This window comes from Pan paniscus, chromosome 1, assembly GCF_029289425.2.
Source record: "Pan paniscus chromosome 1, NHGRI_mPanPan1-v2.0_pri, whole genome shotgun sequence".
In the NCBI taxonomy this organism is placed as follows: domain Eukaryota; kingdom Metazoa; phylum Chordata; class Mammalia; order Primates; family Hominidae; genus Pan; species Pan paniscus.
Genome location: NC_073249.2, coordinates 66054343 through 66068416, shown reverse-complemented (window position 1 = coordinate 66068416; position 14074 = coordinate 66054343). Strand labels below are relative to the sequence as shown.

Sequence of the window (14074 nt, the reverse complement as noted above, 5' to 3'; positions counted from 1 at the left end):
GGACACTCATTCATTGACATGTAAGAGTTTTCTTTCCCGTGAGTGGGTCTTGTTAGAAGACTTTTGAAAAATTACTGTTACAGAAAGCAAATATGGTTCTTTAGAATATTTCAAATTAGTAGTTTCTGGGATGTTAAACTCAAAAAGCTGAGATCTTTAAGTAATGATTTTTTCCTTTAAAAAATATTCCTTCAGTTATCGTTGTTCCTATAATGCCCTAGGAGCTACCTATTTTGTTTGTTTTTGAGACGGTCTTGCTCTGTTGCTCAGATTGCAGTGCAGTGAGATGATCATGGCTCACTGCGGCCCCAACCTTCTGGGCTCAAGTGATACTCCTGCCTCAGCCTCCCAAATAGCTGAGACCACAGGTATGTACCACCATGCCCAGATAATTTTTTTATTTTTTAGGAGGGATACAGTCTCCCTATGTTGCCCACACTGATCTCGAACTCCTGGGCTCAAGTGATCCTCCTACCTTGGCCTCCCAAAGTGCTGGGATTACAGGTGTGAACCACCATGTCCAGCCTTCCATCACTATTAACATGTCTATTCCCTCCAGTCTTTTTGCTATATGTGTATGTTACATATAATATAAACAAAGTCATGTTTTATACCCTGCTTTTTCACTTAATATTGTGCCATGAGCATTTTCCCATGTTATTAAAAATTCTTTAAAAAAAATATTCGGGCAGGCGTGGTGGCTCACGCCTATAATCCCAGCACTTTGGGAGGCCAGGGTGGGTGGATCATGAGGTCAGGAGATGGAGACAATCCTGGCTAACATGGTGAAACCCCGTCTCTACTAAAAATGTAAAAAATTAGCCAGGTGTGGTGGCATGCGCCTGTAGTCCCAGCTACTCGGGAGGCTGAGGCAGGAGAATAGCGTGAACCCAGGAGGCAGAGCTTGCAGTGAGCCAACATCCCACCACTGCACTCCAGCCTGGGTGACAGAGCGAGACTCTGTCTCAAAACAAAAAACAAAAAACACAATATTCATGGCTAATTAGTTTTTTATTATGTAACTGTAACATTCAGTTTCTTGCCTCTTTTAATTATTATAACACTTTGATGAATATTTCTGTGAGAAATTATCTATTGCATATATTATATAATATTTATTATAAAGAATCAGATTTTTTTTTTTAGAATAGATTACTAGAAATCATAGTATTAGGTCAAACATTGTCAAATCGCTTCCTAGGAAGGTGTACCAATCTTATCACATTCTCTTACAATGTTGTTTATCCCAATTTGAGAAGGGAGCATTGGTATTTTTTTGTTGCTATAATGTGTGCCTTTATTATTTCTAGTGAAGTCGAACACTTTTTGACATGCTTATTGGTCTGTGGTATTTATTCTTCTGTGAAATATATTTGATTTTTTACCTATTTTTTGTGTGAGGTTTTCCTTATTGGTTTGCAAGACATTTTTATGCATCAAGAATATTAAATCTGCCACATTTGTTGCTAATATTTTACCTGGTTTATACAGCCTTTTAATTATGCCAATGTTATTTTAATTGCACCAAATTTTACATTTTTATGTGGTCCAGTCTCTACTCCTCTGATTTTTTTTCTTATTGTATTTAGAAATGCCTTCCTCATCAAAGCATAATTAAGTATTCCCCATATTTTCTTCTAGTATTTATGGTTTCATTTTTTACATTTAACTTTGTCAGATAACAAAACTGATAAGGCAGAAAATTTAAATGAGGTAAACTGACCATTGCAACAGAATATATTTTTCACTTTTCAAAATCTCACTTATCGTATCACAAGTATGAATACTTGTGCTAATAAATAAATTATGGCCTCTCATATGGAAGTGCTATGTTCACCTTCTGTCTTCCTCAGCCCAGATCAACTCATTCATTGCTGTATTTGATACAGCTTGATCTCTAGCCTGAAACCTGCAGAGTTCCTATGCTAATCCTATCCTGGGCAGAAAATATGTTAAAAGCCTCAATCCAGCTGTAGGTGGAATGTAGCTTTATTCATGTCACCATTATCTTAGTGGCTAATATCCTGCAGTAACTCTGGCACCACATACCCACCAGATTCTAGATTTCTCCTAGCCTCTGCTATGTCATCTTAATCCATAGGATTGGACATTAGCTTTGTTTTTTCCTTAGTACTATATTTTCCTGATGTAACTGAATTCCTGCCTTGAGGCTTCCTAGACCTTGTCATAGCTTTCCTTCTAGAGAGCTGGATTTAACCCTTGGCAGTGGACGATCTCTTGGAACCTGACGCCATTTCCTGCTTACTCCCGAGCATTGTTTCCTCTCTGGACCTCCTCCTTGCTTAGCCTTCATCAGGCTGGATGGATCTCTCCATCAGAACTTGCCAAAACCAAGCCCAAACTCTCATGCTTTTTAATATTGTGCCCTTGATGTGGTCGACTTATGGGTGGTACACCGGACATCCAGGTTACTGCTCAGATTACAATTTCAACTCACCCATAGACAATTTACAGATTGATTTGGCTAAATGTTATGGAAACAGAACCAAAAGGCACTTTTCTGTCTTTATTACTATTTCTTAAGGTGATGTGTATGTGGAGTTAACTATATATAATGGTCCCATAATTACCCCTTTGGGAAACAAAAGTCTTTGTGTGTTTTTAGATAAAGGTAGCAAAATGGAAACTCCCTATTGCTTTTCTAAGCACGCCTTCCTTTGCACCCCCATCTTCTGTGGCTGTTTTAGCCAGAAATGATACATCATTACTGTCTTTAAGGAGATGGAGAGGACTGTGGCTTTGACACATAGTGGAGGGAGCTCTGTAGTCTCATTCTTGCTGACAACTTTTCAGTGTCAACCAACTATAGTTTCCTATTGGTGAAGTTTTCACTTTTTCAGAGTCTTTCTGGGCTTGTTCTTTGATCACCCTCATCTGAAGAGGAAGCAGGAAAGAACTGTTGCCCTCTTTGAACTCTTAGAGAATTCATGGTTTATTGTATCAATTTGTTATCGACCACAGATTATCTTGTTAACTTTTGGTATCTGTCATTTTATTCTCCCCAACCAGGTGGAAATGTACCCTGTTTAGGCCCAGGACCTACTTTAGCAACCTTGATTGGCTCACAAGCCAGGTTGCTTAAGACTTGTTTCCCCAGCAGCTGGTGTCCCTACTTCCTGCCTAGCCCTTTTCCTTTTGCTTTGTCTGTGCTTGGGAAATACATGTTATACTCTGTAGAGCAGATTTGCTGGCAGTAAGAACAGAGATGTGTAGAGCCCAGCGTGCTGGAGGGCTCTCTGCATCTGGCTGTGAGTGGCCCCTGGACTGGGACCGTGGGAGGACAGCTTTCCATAGTTTAACATAAATGAACCACACCATAAGGACAATCTGCTCTCATTTCACTCAACTAGGATTTAGTGAGTACTGTTAAAGCACAGTTTGCACTGGAGTAATTGGAGAATGGAGTTTGCCCTTCACAATCTGTGCACAATCTGTTAGCAGCTAAAAACAAATGTTAGCAGTTATAATTACCATCAATTTGTCTCCAGGCTTGGATCACATTCCAGGTATTAGAAGAGATGATCCATTTCCTTTTTTTTCTCCTTTAAGTCCCATGCCCTGTTTCAAGTAGCTTCAGAGGGCAATTGTGCTGTAAAGATTCACCTTGTAATGGGTTCAGGACTCTTTCACAGTTTGTGTCTATTCGTTCATTTGAACTTTGCTGTTCCAAGTTAGAAAGCCCTTGCTGAGGTGTGGCTACCTCTAAGAACACTGTTGAATGGGTGCCATGGTAACGTTTGCAAAGTAGCTACTGCTAGGATACAGCTCTGACACTTATTACTTTATTTGCATATCAAGCCACCTGTTCCAAAGATGAAAATATACAGGACTGCATATTCCAGTCTGGGTAAAAGGATAATAGCTGACTGTTGAAGAGAACATGTTGCAGTTTTTCTCCTGCTAGCTGAAGAATCAAGTTCTGAGGGCCTGCTCCTCAGCACCTTCCTCCTGGTCTAGAGTAGGTGCCAGGCCTGGCGGTTCTGTTGCCTGCGTGGGTGCCACGGCTTCTCCTTGGGAGGCTTGCCCTCTGTGAGAGGGAGCAGAGAGTTGACTTCCTCCAAGAGACCCATAGTCCCTGAAGGGGGTGTTTTTGATTCTGTCTAAACCTAGGCTATGTGTTAGCGGTTTCCCTCCTCTTAGAAATTGCCTGGAAGACTCTTGCTATTGGTATGTATGTGGTTCCCTCCAGTTTAAGACAAGATTTGTTCCAGGATCGGTTGTAGCCCCTTCTCTGTGGCTAACGGAAGAGCCACTTGTCCTTCTCCATTCTTTTCCTTAGTCTCCCTTGACCCCCACATCATCTCCTAGACACAAGGCACATTGATAGTCACAATTCACTGTCAATCACTCTGGATTATTCCCTCATTCCTCTTTCCCAGGCCACCTGAAGGAGTGAGTGGGGATCGCTATTGTGTACATTCCAGTAATAACTATTGGCTGTAAGCAGACATACTCTAAAAATAACTCAGGGATACTGAGCACCCAGAGGGCACCTTCTGTCTTCTCGAAACTTCGCCACGCCTGTTTCCACTGTCAGACTTCCAGTCTGCACCACAGCACACATCCTTTCTCATCCAGAGTGCTCCTACTAGACGAGATGTTTTTGTCTCCTAAGGGCCTCAGGTGTATTCATGAACTCCTCAGCTGGTTATTTTCAGTTTCATCTTCCTTGGTGCTTGCTCTGGCACGTGGTCACTGCTGCATCCTGTCCCTGCCCCACAGTTTGCCATGGGTCATCCCTTTTTTCTCATTGCTTGCATCTTCTAACTGAATGAACTTGTAAATATGGAACTGAAAGTCAATCCTCATAGCTCATCTTTTATTTAATCCTAATAAATGACAATCTATTGCAAACATTACTTAAAAATATTACTTATCAAAAGCTGGGTAAAAGGATAATAGCTGACTGTTGAAGAGAACATGTTGGGGTTTTTCTCCCGCTAGCTGAAGAATCAAGTTCTGAGGGCCTGCTCAGTTCTGTAAGAAAGTATTAGCTGTCTGACAGGTTCCAGTGAGGGGAGGAAAAGACAAAAAATATAGTCCCCAAATCTGCACCAGCATCCCATGTGCACTGTGCACCTTCCATGGTGGATTAGATGCTCAGCAAATGATATACCTATGGAAGGTTAAGCCTAAAGAAACAGGAAAAATGAGCCTTTGTCCACTAGCACATTTATCAATTGCATTTTAGGGTGATTTTAGGGATAGGCAACCCCAATTAGTCATTATTCTTTAAAGGTAGTTGTCTGTTAGATGTAGGAAGACTCCAAGGAATGTTAAGTTGGCAACATTCCATTTAGGTTGCACCGAATGACTTTTAAGACTAAACTTCATCAGGAGGAAACGAAAGGCCTTTACCATGGTTCCTGTTCACAGTGAAATTGACGTGTATTGGAAAGGAGATGCTTGGAAGAAATGTCTAGCTTCCCCAACAGACTCCTTTCTTCTCTCTTCTGTCTTCCTTTTTTAATCTGCCATGTTTCATCTTCATTCAGATGAGTTATGATGTATATTATTTATATAAAGATATTATGAGATTATAATGAAGAAGATTTACAAAGACTAAACTCTCCTGCAATGATCTAAATTTTTAAGAGACATTTACTCAGTTTGGCACTCCAAAAATTATTAATCTATGTTCTGACAACCCAGTTTGGGGTATATCCAAGATGGCTTGTGTGTTGCTAGTTACTGCTTATAAGGCAACTTTCTCTTTGGGTGGCAGGAAGTAAAATATTTATAAGTTATTGCTAAAATGTTAAAGTTTTATTTGAACCTACCGTACCCAAGTAATTATATAATTCATCACTTTAGTAGCAGTTTGGTTGACACTGAACAACAATGCTCAAATTCATGTAGCAGTAACAAACTACGTGATAAAAGGAACTGAATTTAGAAAGCAAGCTTCAAGTAAAGATCAGAAGATTAAGTAGATTTCATGGAGCTCACTAAGGAGTTAGATGGGAAAGATGAGATAAGAAAAGCACTGGAGTTGAGACCAAAAGGAGACAAAAAAGGAGAGGGTGGATCTTCGAGCTCGGGGGTCATAAACAAGATGGCCACAAGGTGGCAGCACAGTCTTAACAGCAGAGAGCTTTCTGTAGGGCCACCCTTAATTTGCTAACACCACAGACTTTCTCTTAGAATTCCTCCATGTTGATATTCCTCATTATCCTAGGGGAAACAGCAGCAAATGTTTAGAATTAAAAATGACTCCTAAAACTTAAGCTGAGGAAAAGTATAAGGTAAAGGCACCATCTTTACTTCCAGAGACTGTTTAGATGCTCTAAAGAAGGCTTCCAACTCTCTGTGGGAAAGGACCAATTGACATTTCCAAACCATATGTTAAACAGTGATGGGAGGCCATTATTTTGGGCTAAGCTTGTACACTAGGCCCCAGCCGACCAGACCAAACCTAAATGGAGTCACTCATGCTAAATGTGACATAAACTAAAATTTTAAGGAAACAGATAGATCCCAAAGCAGACCAAGTTTTTTCTTTCTTGTCTTTTTTTTTTTTTCCTCATGAAAACAGGAGATTCCAGCACAAGGAAGTCCCCTTGGCTCTCTAACTCTTACAAAAAAGTAACCTGAAATCCATGTTCCCACCTTAAAAACCAACTGTTCTGCTCTTTCCCCGTAGGATCTGAGACCAAATAAGTACATTTATGATGGTAACCGAGTGACCTCAATGCCTAAAGTTTTGGTCAGTGTCAAAATTGAGAGGTTGACCAAAAGGTGGGGAATTGTTAAATTAAGTTTAGCCTAAAGCTGCCTCCTTACATATTTTAAGTTCAGCCTAAAGGTTTCTTCGTACTCAGCGAACTGTAACCTAACTGGAATGTAAATAGACTGTAACCTACTCTTGTACCAATCGCCAAGTTTTGGCCAAAGGCAGCCAACTGTTCAAACTGTGTTCAAATCAGGGGTGTAACAAATCCAGCTGTTTCTGTACCTCACTTCCATTTTCCTTATGTTGCTTTCCTTTTTTGTCTACAAATCCTCTCTGACCATGCAGCAGCGCTGGAGATGCTTTGAACCTATTCTGGTTTGGGGAGCTGCCCAATTTGCCAGTCGTTCCTTGCTCAAGTAAACTCTGTTAAATTTAATTTGTCTAATGTTTTAACACATCATACACTAATACTTTTGTAAAAGTTAATAAAAATGATATTATACAAAGAAGAACAAAAAAGACATATAGAACATAAAACTATTTTTTGGTAATTAGTTAAACTAATTGTGAAAATAGCACATCAAACTTTCTTTTTAAGGTTTTTGAAAACCAGAAAATCTAATTATTATGCTCTAGCCAAACTACCCAATGTTTGCTTTACATTCTTTCCCCACAAAATGAAATTAGTGAACTTAGGCAGACTCAACTAAGTTCACAAAATCGACTCAAAAAAAAAAAAAAAAAAGATTGCTTTGCTTATTGGGGTCTTTTGTAGTTCCACATGAATTTTAGAATTTTTTGTATTTCTGTGAAAAATGTCCTTGGAATTTTGATAAGGGATTCTGTTAAATCTGTATAGCACTTTAGGTCATATGGACATTTTAACAATATTAATTCTTCCAGTCCATGAATATGAGACATCTTGAGACATCTTTCCATTTCTTTGTCTTGTTCAGTTTTTCTAATCAATGTTTTACAGTTTTCAGTGTATAAATCTTTCTTTTTTTTAAATTTTATTATTATACTTTAAGTTTTAGGGTACATGTGCACAACGTGCAGGTTTGTTACATATGTATACATGTGCCATGTTGGTGTGCTGCACCCATTAACTTGTCATTTAGCATTAGGTATATCTCCTAATGCTATCCCTCCCCGCTCCCTCCACCCCACAACAGTCCCCGGTGTGTGATGTTCCCCTTCCTGTGTCCATGTGTTCTCATTGTTCAATTCCCACCTATGAGTGAGAACATGCGGTGTTTGGGTTTTTGTCCTTGCGATAGTTTGCTGAGAATGATGGTTTCCTGTTTCATCCATGTCCCTACAAAGGACATGAACTCATCATTTTTTATGGCTGCATAGTATTCCATGGTGTATATGTGCCACATTTTCTTAATCCAGTCTATCGTTGTTGGACATTTGGGTTGGTTCCAAGTCTTTGCTATTGTGAATAGTGCCACAATAAACATACGTGTGCATGTGTCTTTATAGCAGCATGATTTATAGTCCTTTGGGTATATACCCAGTAATGGGATGGCTGGGTCAAATGGTATTTCTAGTTCTAGATCCCTGAGGAATCGCCACACTGACTTCCACAAGGGTTGAACTAGTTCACAGTCCCACCAACAGTGTAAAAGTGTTCCAATTTCTCCACATCCTCTCCAGCACCTGTTGTTTCCTGACTTTTTAATGATCGCCATTCTAACTGGTGTGAGATTAGATCTTTCAACTCATTGCTTACATTTATTCCTAAGTATTTTATTCTTTTTATAAACGGGAATTTTTCGGGGGTGGAGCCGAGATGGCCGAATAGGAACAGCTCCGGTCTACAGCTCCCAGCGTGAGCGACGCAGAAGATGGGTGATTTCTGCATTTCCATCTGAGGTACTGGGTTCATCTCACTAGGGAGTGCCAGACAGTGGGCGCAGGACAGTGGGTGCAGTGCACCATGCGCCAGCCGAAGCAGGGCGAGGCATTGCCTCACTTGGGAAGCGCAAGGGGTCAGGGAGTTCCCTTTCCTAGTCAAAGAAAGGGCTGACAGAGGGCACCTGGAAAATCGGGTCACTCCCACCCCAATACAGCACTTTTCCAACGGGCTTAAAAAACGGCGCACCAGGAGATTATGTCCCACACCTGGCTTGGAGGGTCCCACGCCCACGGAGTCTCGCTGATTGCTAGCACAGCAGTCTGAGATCAAACTGCAAGGCGGCAGCGAGGCTGGGGGAGGGGCGCCCGCCATTGCCCAGGCTTGCTTAGGTAAACAAAGCAGCCTGGAAGCTGGAACTGGGTGGAGCCCACCACAGCTCAAGGAGGCCTGCCTGCCTCTGTAGGCTCCACCTCTTGGGGCAGGGCACAGACAAACAAAAAGACAGCAGTAACCTCTGCGGCTTAAATGTCCCTGTCTGACAGCTTTGAAGAGAGCAGTGGTTCTCCCAGCACACAGCTGGAGATCTGAGAACGGGCAGACTGCCTCCTCAAGTGGGTCCCTGACCCCTGACCCCCGAGCAGCCTAACTGGGAGGCACCCCCCAGTAGGGGCAGACTGACACCTCACAGGGCCGGGTACTCCTCTGAGACAAAACTTCCAGAGGAACGATCAGACAGCAGCATTCGTGGTTCACGAAAATCCGCTGTTCTGCAGCCACCGCTGCTGGTACCCAGGCAAACAGGGTCTGGAGTGGACCTCTAGCAAACTCCAACAGACCTGCAGCTGAGGGTCCTGTCTGTTAGAAGGAAAACTAACAAACAGAAAGGACTTCCACACCAAAAACCCATCTGTACATCACCATCATCAAAGACCAAAAGTAGATAAAACCACAAAGACGGGGAAAAAACAGAGCAGAAAAACTGGAAACTCTAAAAAGCAGAGCACCTCTCCTCCCCCAAAGGAACACAGCTCCTCACTGGCAATGGAACAAAGCTGGACGGAGAATGACTTTGACGAATTGAGAGAAGAAGGCTTCAGACGATCAAACTACTCCGAGCTACAGGAGGAAATTCAAACCAAAGGCAAAGAAGTTGAAAACTTTGAAAAAAATTTAGATGAATGTATAACTAGAATAACCAATACAGAGAAGTGCTTAAAGGAGCTGATGGAGCTGAAAGCCAAGGCTCGAGAACTATGGGAAGAATGCAGAAGCCTCAGGAGCCGATGTGATCAACTGAAAGAAAGGGTATCAGTGATGGAAGATGAGATGAATGAAATGAAGCAAGAAGGGAAGTTTAGAGAAAAAAGAATAAAAAGAAACGAACAAAGCCTCCAAGAAATATGGGACTATGTGAAAAGACCAAATCTACGTCTGATTGGTGTACCTGAAAGTGACGGGGAGAATGGAACCAAGTTGGAAAACACTCTGCAGGGTATTATCCAGGAGAACTTCCCCAATCTAGCAAGGCAGGCCAACATTCAGATTCAGGAAATACAGAGAACACCACAAAGATACTCCTCGAGAAGAGCAACTCCAAGACACATAATTGTCAGATTCACCAAAGTTGAAATGAAGGAAAAAATGTTAAGGGCAGCCAGAGAGAAAGGTTGGGTTACCCACAAAGGGAAGCCCATCAGACTAACAGTGGATCTCTCAGCAGAAACTCTACAAGCCAGAAGAGAGTGGGGGCCAATATTCAACATTCTTAAATAAAAGAATTTTCAACCCAGAACTTCATATCCAGCCAAACTAAGCTTCATAGGTGAAGGAGAAATAAAATACTTTACAGACAAGCAAATGCTGAGAGATTTTGTCACCGCCAGGCCTGCCCTAAAAGAGCTCCTGAAGGAAGCACTAAACATGGAAAGGAACACCCGGTACTAGCCACTGCAAAATCATGCCAAATTGTAAAGACCATCGAGGCTAGGAAGAAACTGCATCAACTAACAAGCAAAATAACCAGCTAACATCATAAGACAGGATCAAATTCACCCATAACAATACTAATTTTAAATGTAAATGGACTAAATGCTCCAATTAAAAGACACAGACTGGCAAATTGGATAAAGAGTCAAGACCCATCAGTGTGCTGTATTCAGGAAACCCATCTCACGTGCAGAGACACACAGAGGCTCAAAATAAAGGGATGGAGGAAGATCTACCAAGCAAATGGAAAACACAAAAAGGCAGAGGTTGCAATCCTAGTCTCTGATAAAACAGACTTTAAACCAACAAAGATCAAAAGAGACAAAGAAGGCCATTACATAATGGTAAAGGGATCAATTAAACAAGAAGAGCTAACTATCCTAAATATATATGCACCCAATACAGGAGCACCCAGATTCATAAAGCAAGTCCTGAGTGAACTACAAAGAGACTTAGACTCCCACACAATAATAATGGGAGACTTTACACCCCACTGTCAACATTAGACAGATCAACGAGACAGAAAGTTAACAGGGATACCCAGGAATTGAACTCAGCTCTGCACCAAGCGGACCTAATAGACATCTACAGAACTCTCCACCCCAAATCAACAGAATATACATTTTTTTTCAGCACCACACCACACCTATTCCAAAATTGACCACACAGTTGGAAGTAAAGCTCTCCTCAGCAAATGTAAAAGATCAGAAATTATAACAAACTGTCTCTCAGACCACAGTGCAATCAAACTAGAACTCAGGATTAAAAAACTCACTCAAAACCACTCAACTACATGGAAACTGAACAACCTGCTCTTGAATGACTACTGGGTACATAACGAAATGAAGGCAGAGATAAAGATGTTCTTTGAAACCAACAAGAACAAAGACAGAACATACCAGAATCTCTGGGACACATTCAAAGCAGTGTGTAGAGGGAAATTTATAGCACTAAATGCCCACAAGAGAAAGCAGGAAAGATCCAAAATTGACACCCTAACATCACAATTAAAAGAACTAGAAAAGCAAGAGCAAACACATTCAAAAGCTAGCAGAAGGCAAGAAATAACTAAAATCAGAGCAGAACTGAAGGAAATAGAGACACAAAAAACCCTTCAAAAAATTAATGAATCCAGGAGCTGGTTTTTTGAAAGGATCAACAAAATTGATAGACCGCTAGGAAGACTAGTAAAGAAGAAAAGAGAGAAGAATTAAATAGACGCAATAAAAAATGATAACGAGGATATCACCACCAATCCCACAGAAATGCAAACTACCATCAGAGAATACTACAAACACCTCTATGCAAATAAACGAGAAAATCTAGAAGAAATGGATAAATTCCTCAACACATACACCTTCCCAAGACTAAACCAGGAAGAAGTTGACTCTCTGAATAGACCAATAACAGGCTCTGAAATTGTGGCAATAATCAATAGCTTACCAACGAAACAGAGTCCAGGACCAGATGGATTCACAGCCGAATTCTACCAGAGGTACAAGGAGGAACTTGTACCATTCCTTCTGAAACTATTCCAATCAATAGAAAAAGAGGGAATCCTCTCTAACTCATTTTATGAGGCCAGCATCATCCTGATACCAAAGCCGGGCAGAAGAGACACAACCAAAAAAGAGAATTTTAGACCAATATCCTTGATGAACATTGATGCAAAAATCCTCAATAAAATCCTGGCAAACCGAATCCAGCAGCACATCAAAAAGCTTATCCACCATGATCAAGTGGGCTTCATCCCTGGGATGCAAGGCTGGTTCAATATACACAAATCAATAAATGTAATCCAGCATATAAACAGAACCAAAGACAAAAACCACATGATTATCTCAATAGATGCAGAAAAGGCCTTTGACAAAATTCAACAACCTTTCATGCTAAAAACTCTCAATAAATTAGGTATTGATGGGACGTATCTCAAAATAATAAGAGCTATCTATGACAAACCCACAGCCAACATCATACTGAATGGGCAAAAACTGGAAGCATTCCCTTTGAAAACTGGCACAAGACAGGGATGCCCTCTCTCACCACTCCTATTCAAGATAGTGTTGGAAGTTCTGGCCAGGGCAATTAGGCAGGAGAAGGAAATAAAGGGTATTCAATTAGGAAAAGAGGAAGTCAAATTGTCCCTGTTTTCAGATGACATGATTGTATATCTAGAAGACCCCATTGTCTCAGCCCCAAATCTCCTTAAGCTGATAAGCAACTTCAGCAAAGTCTCAGGATACAAAATCAATGTGCAAAAATCACAAGCATTCTTATACACCAATAACAGACAAACAGAGAGCCAAATCTTGAGTGAACTCCCATTCACAATTGCTTCAAAGAGAATAAAATACCTAGGAATCCAACTTACAAGGGACGTGAAGGACCTCTTCAAGGAGAACTACAAACCACTGCTCACTGAAATAAAAGAGGATACAAACAAATGGAAGAACATTCCATGCTCATGGGTAGGAAGAATCAATATCATGAAAATGGCCATACTGCCCAAGGTAATTTATAGATTCAATGCCATCCCCATCAAGCCACCAATGACTTTCTTCACAGAATTGGAAAAAACTACTTTAAAGTTCATATGGAACCAAAAAAGAGCCCGCATCGCCAAGTCAATCCTAAGCCAAAAGAACAAAGCTGGAGGCATCACGCTACCTGACTTCAAACTATACTACAAGGCTACAGTAACCAAAACAGCATGGTACTGGTACCAAAACAGAGATATAGATCAATGGAACAGAACAGAGCCCTCAGAAATAACGCTGCATATCTACAACTATCTGATCTTTGACAAATCTGAGAAAAACAAGCAATGGGGAAAGGATTCCCTATTTAATAAATGGTGCTGGGAAAACTGGCTAGCCATATGTAGAAAGCTGAAACTGGATCCCTTCCTTACACCTTATACAAAAATTAATTCAAGATGGATTAAAGACTTAAACGTTAGACCTAAAACCATAAAAACCCTAGAAGAAAACCTAGGCAATACCATTCAGGACATAGGCATGGGCAAGGACTTCATGTCTAAAACACCAAAAGCAATGGCAACAAAAGCCAAAATTGACAAATGGGATCTAATTAAACTAAAGAGCTTTTGCACAGCAAAAGAAACTACCGTCAGAGTGAACAGGCAACCTACAAAATGGGAGAAAATTTTCGCAACCTACTCATCTGACAAAAGGCTAATATCCAGAATCTACAATGAACTCAAACAAATTTACAAGAAAAAAACAACCCCATCAAAAAGTGGGCGAAGGACATGAACATACACTTCTTAAAAGAAGACATTTATGCAGCCAAAAAACACATGAAAAAATGCTCACCATCACTGGCCATCAGAGAAATGCAAATCAAAACCACAATGAGATACCATCTCACACCAGTTAGAATGGCAGTCATTAAAAAGTCAGGAAACAACAGGTGCTGGAGAGGATGTGGAGAAATTGGAACACTTTTACACTGTTGGTGGGACTGTAAACTAGTTCAACCCTTGTGGAAGTCAGTGTGGCGATTCCTCA

At 40.8% G+C, this 14074-nt stretch overlaps 1 protein-coding gene across 8 annotated transcripts in view; it reads left to right on the top strand.

Moving 5' to 3' along the window:
* RGL1 (ral guanine nucleotide dissociation stimulator like 1) overlaps positions 1-14074 on the top strand; it is a 291840-nt gene that overhangs the window by 13546 nt on the left and 264220 nt on the right. Inside the window, exon 1 of one of the 8 annotated variants that reach the window (XM_055110611.2) lies at positions 3803-4188. The exons of 4 other annotated variants lie outside the window; for them this stretch is intronic. The gene's annotated coding sequence lies outside the window, so the exon portion shown is untranslated. Of the gene's footprint in view, positions 1-3802; positions 4189-14074 lie in introns of those variants that run through there. 3 more of the 8 variants (XM_055110624.2, XM_055110613.2, XM_055110631.2) reach the window with 3 other exon arrangements.